At 39.7% G+C, this 20,344-nt stretch overlaps 1 protein-coding gene and 2 long non-coding RNA genes across 3 annotated transcripts in view; 2 read left to right on the top strand and 1 right to left on the bottom strand.

The window, feature by feature from the left end:
* LOC121639980 (titin-like) overlaps positions 1 to 20,344 on the bottom strand; it is a 618,411-nt gene that overhangs the window by 415,525 nt on the left and 182,542 nt on the right. The gene's annotated exons all lie outside the window — the stretch shown is intronic.
* Positions 936 to 16,931, top strand: LOC121640112. The gene is made up of 3 exons (XR_006010366.1): positions 936 to 1,043; positions 7,509 to 7,510; positions 16,920 to 16,931. It is a non-coding gene; the product is annotated as an uncharacterized LOC121640112 (long non-coding RNA).
* Positions 12,513 to 13,099, top strand: LOC121640068. Its single transcript, XR_006010322.1, has 3 exons — positions 12,513 to 12,530; positions 12,785 to 12,873; positions 12,996 to 13,099. It is a non-coding gene; the product is annotated as an uncharacterized LOC121640068 (long non-coding RNA).

Genomic DNA, 20,344 nt, shown 5'->3' on the forward strand with positions numbered 1-20,344 from the left:
GAGATAGGGTTCAATTCCCTGCAGTGCTCTGCTGAATGCATGTAACACTGACAAGCATGTAATATTAAATCAAATTAAAAATGACTATTTCAATCAAATTAATTTTAATTATGAAGCACTGTTCCTTCCAAAGGTAACACAAAGTGCTTAATTAGGACATAATGAAGGCTGTGATAAATACAAGATAATAAAATAGTGCATTCGAGGAAACAAACAGCATTTTTTTGCCAACATTATTTTTTTTATTGATTTGTAATACAAGAAAATAAACACAATTACATGTACTATACATACATGTTGAACAACCAGTTCCTTACCCCATCCTATGTTACAGTTCTTGATTAGGGATCAGGTTAAAGGGTTACACTCCATCTTAGTCAATTAAAAATACATAGTACATATTTAAAAAGAAAAAAAATGTTTTCATACATTGAGCACTGCAGAGGGCCACTGTTGATACATCTCAGTCTCCTCCAACATACCTGCCAAGTCTGTTCCTATTACATAGTTAATAAATGGGTCCCAGATCTGATGAAAATTGTGTTGCCGATGTTTTATTGTGTAAGTAATTTTCTCCAGAGGAAGTGTTTGTCACGGTTTCTGGGTTTTGGTGGGTGTTTTGATTGTTTAGGATTTTGGTTTTTGTCATGATTAGTTTGGTCATGTTCTTGGTTTGTAGTTCTTATGTTCATGCTTTAGTTTTCAGTTTTGTCATGCTTGGTTTTCCCTCTTGTGTTCCTGTGGTTTTCTGTTCCTGCCTTGTTAGTTCACCTGGTCTGATTATTCATCCACTTCACCTGTTGTCTTGTTACTCCCTCTGTGTATAAGTACTCCCGGTTTTCAGTCATTCATTGTCAGATCCTCATTTTGTCATGTTTGGTTTTTGTTCAATGGAGTTTATCCCCGTCGTCTATGGTTGCCTGTCTTGTGTTCCTGGGAAATAAACCTTTTACCTGCACCAGTTCTGCCTCCTGCCTGCATTTGGGTCCTCACCTCCGCCGCCATTCGTGACAGTAGGATCTGAACACAACTGGACCCAGCAGGTTTGATGGCTTGGTACCAGTTTTACGGTTCTGAGGTTGCTGACTGGTTCCCAACGGTGGAGGAGCCGGACCTGTGGTTTCCTGATCCTCCTCCCACAAGGTCCAGGAGGAGGAGGACGTCCAGGCACCAGGGGCGGCAGCCCATCGAGTACATGACGTCAAATGAACTGGTGGGAATGCTCCTTGGACTGGACACGGAGCCTGAGCCGCTGGAATATCCAGAGTGGTCGCCGTTCTGGGGAACCAGATTGGCGATTAGCCCAAAACCACTGGGGCAGGCCAGGTCTCGGAGGTCGACACCAGCTCCTCGGTCCACGTCTCGAGTGACGCCATCAGCTCCACGGTCACGGGTGTCGTCACGGGCTCCCAGGCCCACGCCTCCAGTTTCACCTCCAGCTCCAGCAGCTCAGCCTGCGGAGAACCTGTCCGCTCAGCCTGCGGAGAACCTGTCAGCTCAGCCTGCGGAGAACCTGTCTGCACAGCCTGCGGAGGTCCTGCCTGCTCCCAGGTCTGCTCCAGTGCCCCGGCTCTCCACGCCTGCTCCCAGGTCTGCTCCAGCTCTTCAGCATCCGACGCCAGCCCCGAGGTCCTGCCCTGCGCCGCGGCGTCCGACGCCAGCTCCGAGGTCCTGCCCTGCTCTGCAGCGTCCCACACCTGCTCCGAGGTCCTGCCCTACGCCGCAGCATCCGACGCCAGCTCCGAGGTCCTGCCCTGCGCCGCGGCGTCCGACGCCAGCTCCGAGGTCCTGCCCTGCTCTGCAGCGTCCCACGCCAGCTCCGAGGTCCTTCCCTGCTCTGCAGCGTCCCACGCCAGCTCCGAGGTCCTGCCCAGCTCTTCGGCGTCCCACGCCGGTGCCCAGGTCCTGCCCAGCTCTTCGGCGTCCCACGCCGGTGCCCAGGTCCTGCCCGTCTCTTCGGGTCCCAGTTCCTGAGGGGGTCAACGATTGTGACGCTCCTCTTCTGGTCCCTGTCCCTGAGGGGGTCAACGATTGTGACGCTCCTCTTCTGGTCCCTGTCCCTGAGGGGGTCTCCAGTGGTGACGCCTCTCTTCTGGTCCCTGTCCCTGAGGGGGTCTCCAGTGGTGACGCCTCTCTTCTGGTCCCTGTCCCTGAGGGGGTCTCCAGTGGTGACGCCTCTCTTCTGATTCCTGTTTCCGAGGGGGTCTCGGGTCGAGACGCCCCTTACCCACTACTGGTGACCGACCCAGAGCTCCAGTCTGCCCGTCCGCCGCCAGAGATCCAGTCTGCCCGTCCTCCAGAGCGCCAGTCCAAGCCTGCCCGTCCTCCAGAGCGCCAGTCCAAGCCTGCCCGTCCTCCAGAGCGCCAGTCCAAGCCTGCCCGTCTGCCTGGAAACCTGTCTGTGCGTCCTCCGGGTCGTCCTCTGGAGGTTCTGCCCCGGTTTGTCCGGCCTCCTGACCGGAGCCTGCTGTCTGCACAGCCTCCGGGTCGTCCTCTGGAGGTTCTGCCCCGGTTCGTCCGGCCTCCTGACCGGGGCCTGCTGTCTGCACAGCCTCCGGGTCGTCCTCCGGAGGTTCTGCCCCGGTTCGTCCGGCCTCCTGACCGGAGCCTGCTGTCTGCACAGCCTCCGGGTCGTCCTCCGGAGGTTCTGCCCCGGTCCGTCCGGCCCCCTGGCCGGCCGCCTGAACTGATCCTGCTGTCTGCACGGCCTCCGGGTCGTCCTCCGGAGGTTCTGCCCCGGTCCGTCCGGCCCCCTGGCCGGCCGCCTGAACTGATCCTGCTGTCTGCACGGCCTCCGGGCCGTCCACCGGAGGTTCTGCCCCGGTCCGGCCGGCCTCCTGACCTAATCCTGCCGTCTGTTCTGCCTCCAGGTGGCTCCCCCTGAACTTTGTCCTGGGGCCTGTCTTGTTTTGGTCGGTCCCTCCTCCGGGCCCCCTCCGCCCACCCTGGGTGGCCTGCTTGGGGTTTTTCTCTTTTGTGGACTTTGTTGGGCCGTCTGGTATCCGGCCCTTGAGGGGGGGGTTCTGTCACGGTTTCTGGGTTTTGGTGGGTGTTTTGATTGTTTAGGATTTTGGTTTTTGTCATGATTAGTTTGGTCATGTTCTTGGTTTGTAGTTCTTATGTTCATGCTTTAGTTTTCAGTTTTGTCATGCTTGGTTTTCCCTCTTGTGTTCCTGTGGTTTTCTGTTCCTGCCTCGTTAGTTCACCTGGTCTGATTATTCATCCACTTCACCTGTTGTCTTGTTACTCCCTCTGTGTATAAGTACTCCCGGTTTTCAGTCATTCATTGTCAGATCCTCATTTTGTCATGTTTGGTTTTTGTTCAATGGAGTTTATCCCCGTCGTCTATGGTTGCCTGTCTTGTGTTCCTGGGAAATAAACCTTTTACCTGCACCAGTTCTGCCTCCTGCCTGCATTTGGGTCCTCACCTCCGCCGCCATTCGTGACAGTGTTGTTGATCACGCAGATATCCATCTGTCCACTGTTGGTCTTTTGTCATCGTTCCATGTTCGGGCTATTACTCTTTTGGCCAATAATATACTTAAATCTACAAATATCCGTTGATTCTTTTTCACCTTCAAATTATCTGGATATAAGCCCAAAATAAATAGCCAAGGGATTAAAGGTAGTTGAATGTGTAAGATATTTTGAATGTTTTATTTCACCTCTTGCCTGAATTTCTGTTTTTCTGTGCACTGCCAAATACAATGGAAAAAAGTACCTTTTTCTTTCCCACACTTAGTGCAGGTGTCGGGTATGGCTCTATTATATCTATTAAGTTTGTCAGGGGTAATATACTTTCGCATGAGCCAGTTATACTGCAGTAATTTCAGACGGGTATTAGTAGTTCTTAATTGTGACTTAGTACATGCCTCCTCCCATTCTTCCATTGAAATGTCCTCATTCAGGTCACGTTTCCACACCTCCAGTCGCTCTGCAGATGTTTCTGTACATTCACCTACCAAGCATTTATATATTTTGGATATTAAGCCCCTTCCCCACAATTCATATCCATTAGTTTTTCTGTAGTAGAGAAACGTTAGTCGTCTGTAGTCTGAGGTTAATATGCCGGTGACAGGGTACTTAAGATAGGAGCATCTAAAAGACGAAAAAAAACACCCAATTCCCTGCAGTGCCCTGCTGAATGCATGTAACACTGACAAGCATGTAATATTAAATCAAATTAAAAATGACCAATTCAATCAAAGTGATGCAGTGAAAATCTGGTCAGAGAAGAAGCTACATACCAGAATATTAACGCCACTCTAGCCCCCCCCTTCCACCCCTTTCTCCCCTCTACTAATGCCACCCCCCCTTTCCATCTTTCACTTGCTGGCCTTTTCACTTAAACTGCTATTTTCTAAACTAATATTCCACACTTATTCCTCAAATGTGTTTTCCCTACAGAATCTTCCCCTCATCCTTGTTGTTTTTATTATGACCAGCATTCTTCTTTCTTCATTTCCAGCCATTTCACACGTGCCTCAAAAGGCTACTTTTTAGACAAAGAAGTTTACAAACATGGTTAATGAATAGAGATAAAATAACGTGGAAAAGTACAAAGGCTTATTATGTTCTAAAGTACTAGCAATACATTTTCCAACCTAGGGACAACTGACATTAGCCAGGGTATATTGTTGATCACTGGAGCTGAGATTAATGGCGCCTTATAGTTATCTTTCTTTATTTTGGTAAACATGTTAAAACAGTGCTCTATTTAGATGTGCTTAGAAGTGCTAACATGTGCATATTAACATATCTAATAATTTACATGTTCACTGACTTTGAATGCCATGTAAATGTGTTGAAAGTTGGTTCAACCTTAAGACAAAAGACCCAAGCACGATCTGAACAATGTTGCAGATGGACTCCAGAGGGGTGAGGAGGGCACAGACCTATATAAGGTTGACCAGCCAACTGTTCCACAAGCACATGGTTCAGCACACGAGAGCCAGCACGTCAGGTCAAGACATAGCAGCATAGCATAATTTTAAATAAATCCATCATGGGAAATATTTTTACTCATTTAACTAAAACCAAAATTCTTATGTATAGAAATACCAGATTATTTTAATTATGCTATTTTTACAGGAGCATGCATGCAGCAGAGGCTGCAGTAACTCACACTACCAGCACTTTCTATGCATCCTTTCCTAGTAGAGGAATACGAGTTTAAACATTAATTATTGCTCTAAAACAGCAAGGAGGAATTTGTGTAATTGGCTTGAAGGCATAATCAATGGACTGAATATGTAGTGTCTCATCAAATGTGCTTTAACAAGGTCAAGCCTCACGTGGGCAGTATAACAAGTCTTTAAACAAACATTAACTATAGATTCAAGATTATATAAGATTTGGATACAAGATTATGAAAAAAGCCAAAGTGTTACTTGGGATCAAGTTAAATTGATGGAAAAAGTTGTAGAATGATTTTGCAAACATCAAGATAACTCATAAACTTACAGGTGTTGACATTTATTTTTTAAAGTTATGGGATTTTAGCCATTTTATTCCCAAATGTTGGCTTTTAGCTGCAGATGGATCCTGGGCCAGGTGGCTGTTGGAGTGTGAGAGAAGGGCGGAGCGGACGGTGCCTTCAACATCAGAGGTAAGCTTTATTTCCCTTTCTTTATATAGTTGTTTTTTTTATGTTATTTATTTTATTTTCATTTTATTCAACTGTACTACTTTTTATTTACTGATTTATTCATTTATTTATTCATTAAATCATTTTTAGCTGGATGGGCAGGGGCTATTGGGCTTGGCGTGTGTGTGTGTATATGTGTGTGCGTGTGAATGTGCGAAAGATTTTATTGAGTGTTTTTACAGGGTGTGCAGAATTATTAGGCAAGTTGTATTTTTGAGGATTAATTTTATTATTGAACAACAACTATGTTCACAATGAACACAAAAGACTCATAAATATCAAAGCTGAATATTTTTGGAAGTTGGAGTGGCACTTTTTTAGTTTTAGGCAAGGCAAGGCAAGGCAGTTTATTTGTATAGCACATTTCATGTACAGGACAATTCAAAGTGCTTTACATAAAACAAAGACATTACAGATATTAGAATAGTAAAAGGCATCAACACATAATCAACACATAATCACAATAAAATAATAAATTACATTAAAATGATTAAAAGCAAGATAAGTTAAAAAAAAGTTACCGTGCAGATTTCATGCATAGGCGCATGAGAAAAGAAAAGTTTTTAACCTGGATTTAAAAATGTCTACATTTGGGGAAAGTTTAATCTCCACTGGCAGTTTGTTCCATTTGTTTGCAGCATAACAGCTAAATGCTGCTTCTCCATGTTTAGTCTGGACTCTGGCCTGGACTAGTTGACCAGAGTCTTTGGATCTAAGAGCTCTGCTAGGTTTATATTCTCTGAACATATCACAGATGTATTCTGGGCCTAAACCATTCTGGGATTTGTAAATGATCAGAAGGGTTTTAAAATCTATTCTGTGACTGACTGGAAGCCAGTGTAAAGATTTTAAAACTGGTGTGATGTGTTCAGATCTCTTAGTCCTGGTTAAAACTCTAGCAGCAGCGTTCTGGATGAGCTGCAGATGTTTAATGCTCTTTTTAGGAAGTCCTGTTAAAAGACCATTACAGTAATCCAGTCTACTGGAGATGAATGCATGGATGAGTTTCTCTTGGTCTTTCTGGGAGACTAAACTTTTAATTCTGTTGATGTTTCTGAGCTGGTAAAAAGCTGTCTTAGTGACAGCTTTGATGTGGCTGCTGAAAGTCAGATCTGAGTCTATCAACACTCCCAGGTTACGAACTTGGTTGGTAATTTTAAGAGCCCGAGTCTCCAGGTGTTTGCCAATGCTGACCCTCTTCTCTTTGCTACCAAACAGAATAATCTCAGTTTTGTCTTCATTTAATTGTAGGAAATTCTCCCTCATCCAGGTGTTTATTTGCTCCAGACACTGACACATTAAGTCTATTGGACTGCGGTCATCTGGTGACAGAGACACATAAAGTTGTGTATCATCTGCATAACTTTGATAACTAATGCTATAGTTTTGTAATATTTTACCCAAAGGGAGCATATACAAGTTGAACAGAAGAGGTCCAAGGACTGACCCCTGGGGGACTCCACAAGTCATGGCCACTCGCTCGGATTCATAGCTGCCGATCGTAACAAAATAACTCCGGCCTTCTAAATAGGACCTGAACCAGTTAAGGACCGCTCCAGAAAGTCCAACCCAGTTTTCCAGCCTGTGCAACAGGATTCTGTGATCTACAGTATCAAACGCAGCACTGAGATCCAACAGAACCAGGACTGATACTTGACCAGAATCGGTATTCAACCTAATGTCATTTAACACTTTGACCAGAGCTGTTTCAGTGCTGTGATGAGGTCGGAAGCCGGACTGAAATTTATCAAGATTTCCACTTTCATTTAAAAAGTCATGAAGCTGGTGAAATACAACTTTTTCAATAATCTTGGAAATAAAAGAGAGGTTAGAGACAGGTCTATAGTTGTTCATTATAGAGGCGTCTAGAGTCCTTTTCTTTAGGAGTGGCTTAATAGCAGCTATCTTTAGTGACTTGGGAAAAATGCCTGATGCCAGCGAGCTGTTAACTATCAGTAGGAGATCACTTTCTACTGAGGTAAAAACTGTTTTTAGTATCTTAGGAGGATATATCTGTGTGCAGGTGACTATTACTGTGCATAATTATTAGGCAACTTAACAAAAACCAAATATATACCCATTTCACTTATTTATTTTCACCAGGGAAACCAATATAACAACTCAAAATTTACAAATATACATTTCTGGCATTCAAAAACAAAACAAAAAGAAATCAGTGAGCAATATAACCACCTTTCTTTGCGTGGACACTCAAAGGCCTGCCATCCATAGATTCTGTCGGTGTCTTGATCCGTTCGCGATCAACATTGCGTGCAGCAGCAACCACAGCCTCCCAGACACTGTTCAGAGAGGTGTACTGTTTTCCCTCCCTGTAGATCTCACATTTGATGAGGGACCACAGCACTGGATAAAAACACCTAAGATCTGGAGAGATCCAAGAGAATACAAGTCTCCGTATCCGCGGCACATCCGGACTGTTTCCGGGTATATACGGGAAGATTGGTGTGTAACAGATCCTATTATAAACAAAATATATATTATATATGTATATATATATATATTATAAACAAAATGATGCATCATCCTCTGGACACACACAAACTGTAAGAGCTGCACCCGCTCTCTGAAATGTTTGTGTCACGTAACATAGTTAAGTAATCATCTCCCTTCTCTCCACTGATCAGGTCTAATACAAAAGCTGCGGCCGACCAGGCTGCAGGTTCTGTGTTAGAGCCGAGACACGCCAGATCACGTCTGTGACGGGGCGTCGCTATGAAAGCAGCCTGCAGGCTTATGTAACGATGTAGGAAACTATCTTTGGACTTTGACTGTTTGAAACAGGTTGTTGCATCATCCTCTGGACACACACAAGCTGTAAGAGCTGCACCTGCCCTCTGAAATGTTATGTTTGTGTCACGCAACTGCGGCCGACCAAGCTGAAGGTTCCGTGTCAGAGCCGGTTGTCTTGGCAATGCGTCACAACAAGCGATATTAAATAGTCCACTCATCTGCTTCTTGTGAAAAACTTACGATTTTAACGGTAAAAAACAACAATAACACATTAATAATTTATTTAATATTATTATTTAATTTATTTTGTATGTGACCATGGTATAAGTGGGATAATTCCCTTCAACGCGAACGCCTCCGCCTGGATACGTCGTCGGGCATTAGGTATAGAACGTATGTTAGTTAAGAAAAATTGAAAATATGGTTTGTTACATATTTTTGGAGAAACAACAAATCTTATTCCAAAATCATTTAAAAAATGCCAAAAAAATTTAATCTTTAAGTGATTAATACTGTTTTAGACTAAACATATCCTTGACCTTAAATGCATCTCTGTGATGACAGTGGAACAACAATGCTTAGTTTCCTCCCTAATTCTTGAAAACTTAACCTTAGTCTTGGTATCACAACGGCCAAAGATTCTTTTCAGTGGAGGTATGTTAAGTTATTAGTCCTAGCTGGGAAGTTTGTTCTCTGCGTGTAACCCATAGTGTTGTTTATGTTCTGTTTATTTATTTTTTTTATAATTCATTGTTTTTACACCATCACCCCAAAACAAATTAATTTTTTGTGCAAACTTGTTTGGCAATAAAGACACATTCTTATTCAGAAACAGTTTGTTTCGCTGAGATGCTGATTAAAAATAAGTATCCAGTCAACGACCAAGTAATCAGCTTTGTTTGTTAGAAGATAATAATCTCCTGCTTAAACAATTGAAAATAAAATATACAGAACATAATCTGTATAGCAAGGGGATCAAGTATTAAGTGATATTCAATGAGACCAGTAAGTAAATTAAATCTAGGAGACATACATAAACATATATGAAAAATCCAGGTGTGTATATGCATATACATTTAACCATCAGTTAAAGTAAAGTGAGGAAAGAGTCATTTCAATGAAATAAGAATTTTTCCAAAGTAAACTTAGTTTTTAAGGCTTTTGAGTTCTCAAGACCACTGAGGTTGGAGCTGTGTTGAAAAAGATCTTGTAGGAACACTGTGAAGTTCGACTTGCCGTCAGCCCTTTTCCTTTTATGAATGTGAAATTTCCCTGAGCAACTGCTAACAGCAGGTCGCTGCTCACTCTCCTGTGAGATCCTGCTCAACTGTTGCACATCGTATGACGTCATCGATCAGCGCCAATGTAGTTCTGCGCTGCTCTTCTCTTTATTGTCGTGTTTTCAATTACAGTTCACGTCAATAAGTTGTAAAAGTATTCTTCGGACAAAGCAAACGACTCCTCTTCACCCAGACTCAGAGGACACGGAGATAAGTGTCGATGCCAACGGACGATTAATAATTTAATTCTCATATTTGGCGCCCAGCTGGAGCTAGTAGCAGAGCAGAAGTAAGTTGATACTCACTTTTTTAGGCCTTTAAATTGTTTCAGTTGTTATAGATAGTGAGTTACTTAAGTTTAGCTTTGCAGACAAACTTACTGTTATACCCATGTCTGTGAAACTGCAGTAACTTTATTTGAAACTAAGATGTTTCGCTAGCTTTTATGGGTTCATTCATCGACATAAGGCCCATCGGCCATTGTTGCGACACGTCCACGTGATCGCCATCTTGGTCCTGGCAAGTAAGCTCCTCATTAAATGAATTCAAGTGAACGGTTGTTTCATTTAAACAGGATTAAATATAAAACGTTGTACAATTTTTGTGTGTGTGTTTTAATATTTATTTTATGGTTGAATCAGTTAAAACTGTTTCTTAATTGTTCAATAACCACTGACAGACAATCGAGTGCTTATTGGGATTAAAGTGGGTTAAAAACATAATGGGTGGACAAAATTACTGTCAAAAGTAAAGGTAAAACTGGGAGTAAATTCGGGTGGGTTATTTTTTTTTTTTTTTTTTTTTTTCTTTGTTCGTTTTTTTTTTTCCTGTGTAACACAATAGATATTTATATTATAATTCTCTGGTTTAAAAGGTGTCCCTATATAAAGTAGTAAAGCCTAATTTGTTGTACATCAAAACATCCATATTTTTTATTATAATGTAGATAAAAATGGCACAGAATGTAGATTTTACTCAGTATTTTGATAACCATCGTCATTTTAAAACACCAAACAACAAAAACTAACACGATCACAGACTGAGACCTGCGTTTGTAACTAGAAGAGACTAATGATGGAATAAAGCTTTGTTCAAATCCTGCATATTTACATTATAAATGTATATTAATATACGCTGTGCCTTTTTAAGAAAAATAAACTCAAAATCAAATGTAGAAACAAATGTTCCCGATCCCATGCTAAGGCTGCAGGTCAGTGGAGAAATAGGATTTACATGCTTTGGTTTCTGTAAGGGCTTTGTTCTAATTTTCACAATCAATACCTAAAATGTTGCACAACATATCTGAACATGTTTCAGGGCATTGTGCAGTGTACACCAAGACATGGACAAGATGATGGCGAAACTGGATGTGACTGAAGCGCTGGAGACCTGGAGGTCAACTGGTGGTGGTAGCAGTAACAGAGGAGCTGTGGAACCACACACTTCACAGCATTTTCCTACAGCCAATCTGTAAGCTGTTTACTAAGCCTTTTTGTTGTTGTTGTTGCTTATATGGGAAAATATTGCATGTTCACTGGTGAGTTATCAGTCTGAAGTTCCCTTAGATAAAATGTGTCCACAACCACACAGAAACAACTTATTTTAGAATTATTAACCCCTGTAATGAGGTGTAGATTTATTTATTGATCTTCTTCCTCTTTTTACAGAAAGTTTCTAGAACTGTAAGCATGATGAGGATCGCGAGGAGACCAGAATGACTGTACACCCTGAGGTGGTTGGATATGTACACATCAAAAACACTAATTTAAGCAGCTCAGTACAACTATGCTTAGTAGAGAAAACTGTTACTTGGTAAAATGTTTTCTGTATGTTGTGCAATGAGCAGTATGTATCTAAGTGTGTGTGTGTAAATATATAGCTTACAGGTAGTACAGAATTATTACAGTACAGAATGCAAGTATGACGGCTACGTCCCACAATACACCACATGGGATGACGTGCTTTCCCAAGTTCTCTTAATTGTTTGATCAACACCATCTTGTCCTTTTTGTCTTTTGTTGACAGGAGTGAAATTAATGTTCATGCAAAGAAAATGTTTTTCTGAAGTGGTTTAAACAATAAGGGACTAAAGATGGAAATTAGCTTTGCTAAAGTCATTCATAATTACATTATAAATGTATATTAATATGCAAAAAAAAAAAAAATCAATAGAAACAATCCTTGTTCCCTTCAGTGACTTAGAAAGATGGGATTCATATGCTTTGATTTCTGCAATGATGTTCCAATGTTTACAATCAAAAACTGACATGTAGGAAAACACACTTGTAAATGTTTCAGGGCACTGTGCAGTGCACACCTGAAAGTTGGCAAGGTGATGGAGAAACTGGTTGAACTGACTGAAGCTGTGGAGAACAGATTGGCTGCAGGAGCAGTAACATCAGCAACTCTGCAGCAGATTCCTAGAACCCATCTGTAAGTTCTTCACTAAGCCTTTATTGTTGTTTTCATAGATTTGAGTAAAACAGATCTAATGTGCATCTTCATACACTGTTACTACTGTTACAACCTGGGATCCACCACCACCTGGAGGCTTTCAACATTCAGAACCACTGTGATAAATATCCACACATTGTCCCTATTTTAGAAAAAATGATAAGGCTGTATGTTAAACTTTATGGAGCCACTGCCTTAGTCAAAATATGTCTGCAAACACAGGCACAAACAAAAAACAGCTGTACAAGCCGCTGTAATGTGGTGTTTCAAAAGTTTGTCAAAATATTTTTCTCACATGATCTAAATTTTATCTGTTTGTGATATTGGCTGTTTTAGCGTGAGGTAAAAAGGATCCACAGGAGTTTGGAGGATGGGCACAAATACAGAGGAAATGAGAGGTAAGACATCTAATACCATTTAGTAATCTGTAAGTTGATTACAAGATATGTATTTTCTATGCAGCATCACCTTGAGTGGTTACGTATTCATAAGATCACAGAATAATGATGCTTTAGTCCATCTTAAATAGACTCAGATAAAAAAAAATAATGGCACTTTGATTTTACATAGTCACTAACGAATTTTCAGAGTAGATTTAGTATTTGTCATGTTTCATGTTGCTTTGTTGTGTTTTCTATGATGTAATCTGCAGATTCACGTCTGAGCACAACTCCGGTGGCACAAATTCAATGTTGTGGACAATTGCAGATGAAGAGGAATGTGACACCTCTTTGATCAGAAGTAAGTAATGACTCTAAAACTTGTTTAAGGTTACTTCTAAAAATAATGCTTATCTCTCCAAAGAAAGACAATTTGTTGAAAAGATCTTTCACATATTAATGTGTCACTTTTTGTGTTTGTAGGAGCAACAGATACTTTGAGAACATCAGGAGGGAATCTAAGTTGTCAGAAGACAAAGTGGAAGAGGATCGGAGGGCCAAAGCTCTCAACAACCGAAGACATAGACAGAGTTGAATCACTTATAGATTTGTTTATTTTTAAGATCCTTTAGAATGCATCGGATTTGTGATTTGCTTTTGTATCACATTACATTGTTGTAGTCAGCAGTTTTATCTCTGGATACAACAACTGAAATGTGTTGTATGAACTGTGCATAAAGATGAACTCTCTGGCAGTGCAGAGGCAGTAAAAATGTTTTATTATGTTAATTTTTTAATGTATACATTTAAAGTGTTCTCATTGACCTATAAATGTCATTCTCCATTGAGAGTAATATCTAATGTTTTCTGTTAAAGCTTTTCAATTCACGCCGATCTGCTGCTCGCTCATCTTAACCAATGAGGAGTACAGATACCTGGAACGGGCGCCTGCATGCATGACGAGCGACGAGGAGACGGACACTGAAGACAAAGACGTGTGGAAAGCATATCCACCTGAATGGAGGGCAACAAGACTCACGGATAGGTGTCAGCACCACCTCGTTGACCTACAAAAGATGTCCTCCAGGATGGTGCACCGGAGAGTGCCCAGTGGTGTATATAGCCAGAGGCAGCCGCTGAGAGGAATCAGATCCATTTATTTGAAATAAAACTGTGTGCTTTAATTAAGAAAAAAAGAAAAACATTGGTCTGTTTTTCATGTCTGACATGTTTTCATTCAGCTATGCAGTTTTGTAGATGCACCTGATTTATTAGACTGCTTCATTCTGTTCTGTTCCCACTGTTCAGTTAATAATGCTGATATTTTTTATACAGTTTAATCTGACAATGTCATTTTATAAATGCTTGCTGAAATAGTAATGTGTAATTTGGTCAAATGATTTGTACAACATGATGATGGTACACAAACCAAGATTAAAGACTGTCACATTATAACTTTGATTGTGATGTTTGAAACTGACTGGGTGATTTTAATGCCTGCTAAGATCTTAAAAGATAAGAACTAGGTTAGTACTTTTACATGCCAAACCATATAATTAATGAAGAGAACCATTAAATCAGACATATTGCATAAATGAAAAATCCGCGAATATCCCGCAGGCATCTGTCACGGATGTTCGACGTATTTCCCGTGATCTGTGAACATGATCTGCCAATGATGCGGTCAGTATCCAAGGCGATCTAAAATTGGATCCGCGAGGGATCACATGAACACGCATCTTGTGGATACCTCGCGGGTGAAAATCCGGGGTTTTTGGATCTTTAGTGGTCCGGATCCGGAGGGATCTAAAAATAGGATCCGTGAGGGATGCGGCGGGGATTTCCCCGTATCTTGTCCGTATTTGCGACAGTTACGGACAGATAGCGGTATCAGATCGCTCCGTATCTTGGTACTTTTCGTCCAGTGTGGAATAAATTATATAATTGTTACTGGGCTGATCATAAAACCCCGGTCATATGCCCGGGTGGTGGTGGAGGAGATGACAGAAAATAGAGGGGAAACTTCTGAGTTGGAGCAGAACAAACTTCATCCTGCTCCTTTTCAGACTCTATAGCAACTGTTACTTTTTTATTGACTCTGATAAATTTGTGTTATTTTTTTGTTCGAAAAAAAAATCAATCAAAAATATGGACAATATTTCAGTTTATTTCTCATATAGTGGGAAATAAATAAAAAATAATCCATTCTAATAGAGGAAATTACTAACTGTATAGATCAGAAACTATTAGCAGCAGGGTTATTTTGTCCATGGTATTTTCATTAATAAATTGGAGCGGTATGGGATACGAGGGGTTGTGCTGAAATGGATTCAGAGCTATTTCACTAAAAGGCAACAGTATGTGATGGTTGGTGAACACAAATCAGATTGTTTGGACATTGTTTGTGGAGTATATGTGGAGTTGTATATTTAAGGGTTGCAGAGAACTCTTGTAATGAATGAACAGTCATTGATTGCTGTCAATGCAAACAAGTATGCTCTTGATTAAAGAAAATACCTCCATATACATGTTTATATTTATTCTCTATCTATTTTTTCCAAAAAAAATTTAAAATAAAATTATGATTATAAAAGGGGGGCAGGAATAAATAAGTTTTTAAACTTCATCCTGCTCCTTTTCAGACTCTATAGCAACTATTACTTTTTTATTTACTCTGAATAATTTGTGTTATTTTTTGTTCGAAATAAAAATTAATCAGTCAATCAAAAACATGGACAATATTTCAATTTATCTCTCATATAGTGCAAAATAAATAAAAAAGAATCCATTCTATTCTTCACCAGATTAAATATAAACCCATTCTTTAAATAGACTACTCTCTCTTCCATCACTACAAAGCAACATGGAATTCATGACTGTAGGTTTTACTTCATTCACTTCATCTCTTCACAAAACTATGGAACAATAAAAATGTCTTCTTCCTGACAAATATCTCAATATTTGTGTCATCAAACATGCTGTTCCTTACGATCGTCATATCGCTGCTGTCGGGCGCAAACCTCCTGTGTCCAAAACTGTTATTTTTCAAGAAATGATTAAAACTGTCTGGTTTTGTAATAATTGGACATAATACCATCAAACTTGGTATTGTGTTTTACATTATCGTCATATATTTGATTGTGTCATTACTTTATTAATATTTTACCCAAATCAAGCTTACATGGAGTTAGAAGGTTTCTTGCTGATGTAAAATGGATAAAGGAGGTTTTGTCACTGATTATGACGTTGCATCAGCTGCAGAAGCTCATCATCATGTTATCATCAACTTACAGGTTGCAGTTTATTATTAACTATTTCTGTGCTGTTATCCTGTTGCTTAATACATTTGGCTTAAATCTATTATAAAAGATAACTTCTATTATCAGGTAAATAACGGACTAAACTGCACTTCAACCTACCGTTTCACACCAGCAGTTCTCCAATTCTGCATCTCATGTCTCAAAAGAAATCTTTATCATTTATGGCATCTGTTTCAATTAAAAATTTATGCATTTATAACTTTATTCATTTTGTCAAACATTGTAATGTTGCAGCTGCAGTGTTTGCAAACAGCTTGAAACATCAGTTGATTCTCTTCTACAGTTGAGTGACACAATTACCAACATTTGACTCAATATTGCCACCTACTGGTGAGTGAACAAAACTGAATGGATATTTTAATATGTTTTTATTGAACATTTGAACATTTCATTGAACATTTACTGAACACATGTGAACAATGAATAACAATAACACAACAACACAATTAAAAATGACACATTTTTATAAACACTAAACAGGTTCTCTACATAAAACACAATCTGACAAACTCACCATTTCAAAACACTAGAATTCCAAATAAAACTGCACCAACAATATGAACACAGTGACTCTGAATGATTGTGAAAATAACATTGGTACAGTTTTATACAAAAGATAAAAACATTCTGAACAATAATTGAACAGATTCACGTTCGAAATTGTGATAAAAATGTTAGTTTTTTTCCCTGAAATAGTAAAACAACAAATCCACAATAAACTCACGGTAAAAAAATACATAATTCATGGGAAACATTATGTGTGTGTGTGTGTGTGTGTGTGTGTGTGTGTGTGTGTGTGCGTGTGTGTGTGTGTGTGCTTGTGTGTGTGTGTGTGTGTGTGTGTGTGCTTGTGTGTGTGTGTGTGTGTGTTTGTGTGTGTGTGTGTTGTGGAAGAAATGTTAATTATTGTGCTCTATATATAATATTATAATGACAACTATAATTACTTCCTTTACTATATTCATTTATAAATTGTATTTACACTGGTTGTTACTTTTTACATTGTACATTTTTACTCATCATGCTTTTATTCACTTTTAAGGTTTATTCTCTTCATGTACATGCTCTCTTAAAAGTTCACTACGAGGGTAAGATGACCTTTATCTGCTCCTTCCTCAGACCCTTAGTCAGACTGGTTCTGGTGGAGAAACAACTATGTGAGGTTGTTTTGACGCCAGCTCTTGGAGTTGTGTGTCCACCCAAGGTCTTCAGGAAGGAGGATTCTTTCTACAGAAATGTAGAACTATTGTTTTTCCTCTTGCCTCCCAAGAGTCTCTCCTGACTTCACGCGAGTCGGGACGACTACTCTCATTACTTGCAAGTAATTCTGTATTCAATACTTCTCCTGTAAATAAACCTTATATACTTTTACTCGTTCCAGACTCTTGGTCATTTTTAAACAACACCAGACCATCATTCTGTTACTACAATGTTGGACGGAACAAGTTTAAAAAAAAAAAAAAAGAAAATGTGAAATTATTTGGTGACATTTTTAAGATAAAAACCGTTCACAGAGAACTTGAAGCTTGCCAACTAAAACATAAATGGCTGGCATATCATTAACTTCCCTCTCTTATAGGAAATGTAATTTACGTAAGAAGACAAATATACAAGCTTCTCAGAATGCTGCTTTATGATTAGTAACAGGTTTTAATACAATGGTAATAATAAGATAACATTTGCTCATTAACTTGATGGTGCATTAATATTTATCTATTCACTTAGAAAAAGCTGCAGTTACACATTTTGTGGTTCCAGTTTTCTTATTCTGGTGCTTGTATTAAGTAACCGTCTGGGTGTTATTGACACACAGGGAGAAACAGCAGTTATTAGTTTACATTATTTGTTAGTAATGGTTGAAGGCAACACCAAATAAAATAAGTAAAATCAAACAGAATTTTAGCCAGTTACTTTATTACTTCATAATTGCAGCGTGAGATCTCAAAGATACACAAACCAGCCCTACTTCCCTATGGCATGCGTTAACACAAAATAACTTACTGCTATCTTACATTTTGTGGGACGTTAGGCATCATGGTTGAAAGAAGCAACACTAGATTGTCGACTGCATTCAGATAAATTATTTATTGGTTCTCTAATGCTGGAAATCTTCTCTATTTTTTTCTTTTCTCTTTCGTTTCCTGAGTTTGGCACCTGGTGGTGTTGTTCTGGGTAGATTCATGGTTTGCTGCACTATTTAACACGCCATGCGTTCCTATTCCACACTTGTTAAGATTATAACAATGAGCGTCCAAAAAATGTTTCTTTTCTGAGCTGCTGGACTTTTACAGATAAGATCAATTATGACATTCTTTCATTTTTGCATATAGGATGTCTGAACTAGTTAATGTGCTTTAATTTAATTTTCATTACAAAAAATACAAAAATTACTGTAACACCATTGTAGTGATGAAAATTTTTCACGAGTTATTTTATGATAAATGAAATCTGTACATTTATTCATTAAAAACGAGAAAAAAACGACAAAAAGCGATTATTTTACTGTTTTTTAAGCAAGCATTCACTTTAGTTTTTGAGACATTTCCTTACAACAATGCCACTAAATTAATGTAAAATAAATTTAAAAATGAGCACTTTCTTCACTTTCCTTCTATCACCTATTTCTGTATGTTTGCTCTGTGTTCTTTGTTTTGAAAGGCTGTGACTGTGTATTTAAAAATGATCTTGAATGTTTTCGTTTTCCTTTCTTTAGGAACTTTGGCAGAACATCCAAAAGCAACATATTATGTTCTCAGAAACAACTTTGTGTCTGAATGTCAGTAAAAATCCTCCATATTTTGGTGGTAAATGGGAATTCTCTGGTAAAGTTATTTGTACTGAGAGAGGCATCAATTCCAGCTATAAAGAGAAAACACGGCCTGGTCGCAAAAAACTTTTCCGTTTGTATAAAAATGTTGACTGACAACGACACCAGTATCTAAAAAGTGATTATAATTCAGTATCTGAGACATATCAAGTCTTCATCCAAGGTGGGCCTTTTTGTAGTACTTTGTATTTAGCCTGTACTATACATTGATCTTCTCTATTTATATGTCTGTACTGAGTATTGACCTGGTAGAAAGTGCAAATAAATCTTTGCTGTCTTTACAAGACATTACAAAAGGATGATTTTTTACACTGCAACTTTAAAAGTAGTCAATCCTCATTTCCTCACATATCTTAAATGAAACATAAAACACACATCTGAACGTCTGATGACTGTCTTGTGATTACAGCTGGCAGCCAGAGGAGGGCGCCATTATATCATGATTGTATCTGATTGTTTGGCTGTTGCAGACATGGTTCCCAGACCAGTGATGACGATGACGTCAGAGCACCACTCCAACCTGACTGAGGGATCCTGCAGCGTCACAGTAAACTGCTCCATCCAGGACAACTTGCTGTGGTCCGTCTGTGATGAAGACGGCTGCAGACCACCTCAGAAGTCATTCCACAATTTCAACATCATCGTTTTCACTGAGAACAGAACTGTTGTCTGCAGTGGCAACAACCATGTTAGCACAAATAACATCACAGAGAGGATGGAGACAGCTTGTAAGTTTCATCAGTTACTTGGAAATTTAAATAAGTTGTTGGTTTGTCATTCATGCATTTGTGTGCTGAAGTTCAACTTCATGTTCATTTTTATTTTATAATGATTATTTTCTTGAATTCCTTTTTATTTAATTCAGTCTTTTTCCACCCTGGCCTATGGGGACACCTGCCCTGCCTGTTTTGGAGGTTTCCAACTCCAGCACACCTGATTCAGATTAATCAAACTGCTCATCAAGGTCTTTGCTTATGAGACATCTTTCTGTTACAGTTTTATGTTGGAGATGGGATTTCCCAGCTTCCTCTGAAGGCATCTTACCTCTGACTCTGATTGCTTTACCCTGATTGCTAATACTTTCCACCTGTGTTGCTCCCTAGATAAGCAGGAGTCTCTGCTGCTTACTGCCAGATAATCAGCCTTTACTCCTGTAAGTTTACAGCCCTTCTCATCTGTCTGCTTCAGCCTGATAACGTTTTGTTTTATTTTTTGTGCGGCTCTCTTGGACTTTGACCTTCGGATTATTTTACGGATTGGATATGGATTCTGGATGAAGCTTATTTTCCTTTTGGAGGAATAGAAGGAAATACTGGAGCTCCTGGAGTGCTCTGCCTGAATCATAATAACCCGGTGCTATTAACCCTCTAGTTCTTCCCACATCATCTCCTGTTGTCGCTTGCAGTTAGGGATGGTGAAACCGAGGCCTCATGACTCATCGAGTCAACTTTGACCCAAATGCTTGAAAATGGCTTGCTGTTCTGAATCATTTGACCAAACCAAAGAGCTCCATCTGCTGGCTGTGGGAGTCTGATGTATCAGAAGGACAGCATTGACAAATCACATCTGTCATTCCTATCTCAACTTGGAATATTTGTTCAATATACGAAACGTAATCTACCATCCGAGTGCATATTTATTTTCTGTTGTTCATATAAATAACAAGGAGGGGTATGAGGTAACAT

The sequence above is a fragment of the Melanotaenia boesemani genome, chromosome 5 (assembly GCF_017639745.1).
Source record: "Melanotaenia boesemani isolate fMelBoe1 chromosome 5, fMelBoe1.pri, whole genome shotgun sequence".
Lineage (NCBI taxonomy): Eukaryota > Metazoa > Chordata > Actinopteri > Atheriniformes > Melanotaeniidae > Melanotaenia > Melanotaenia boesemani.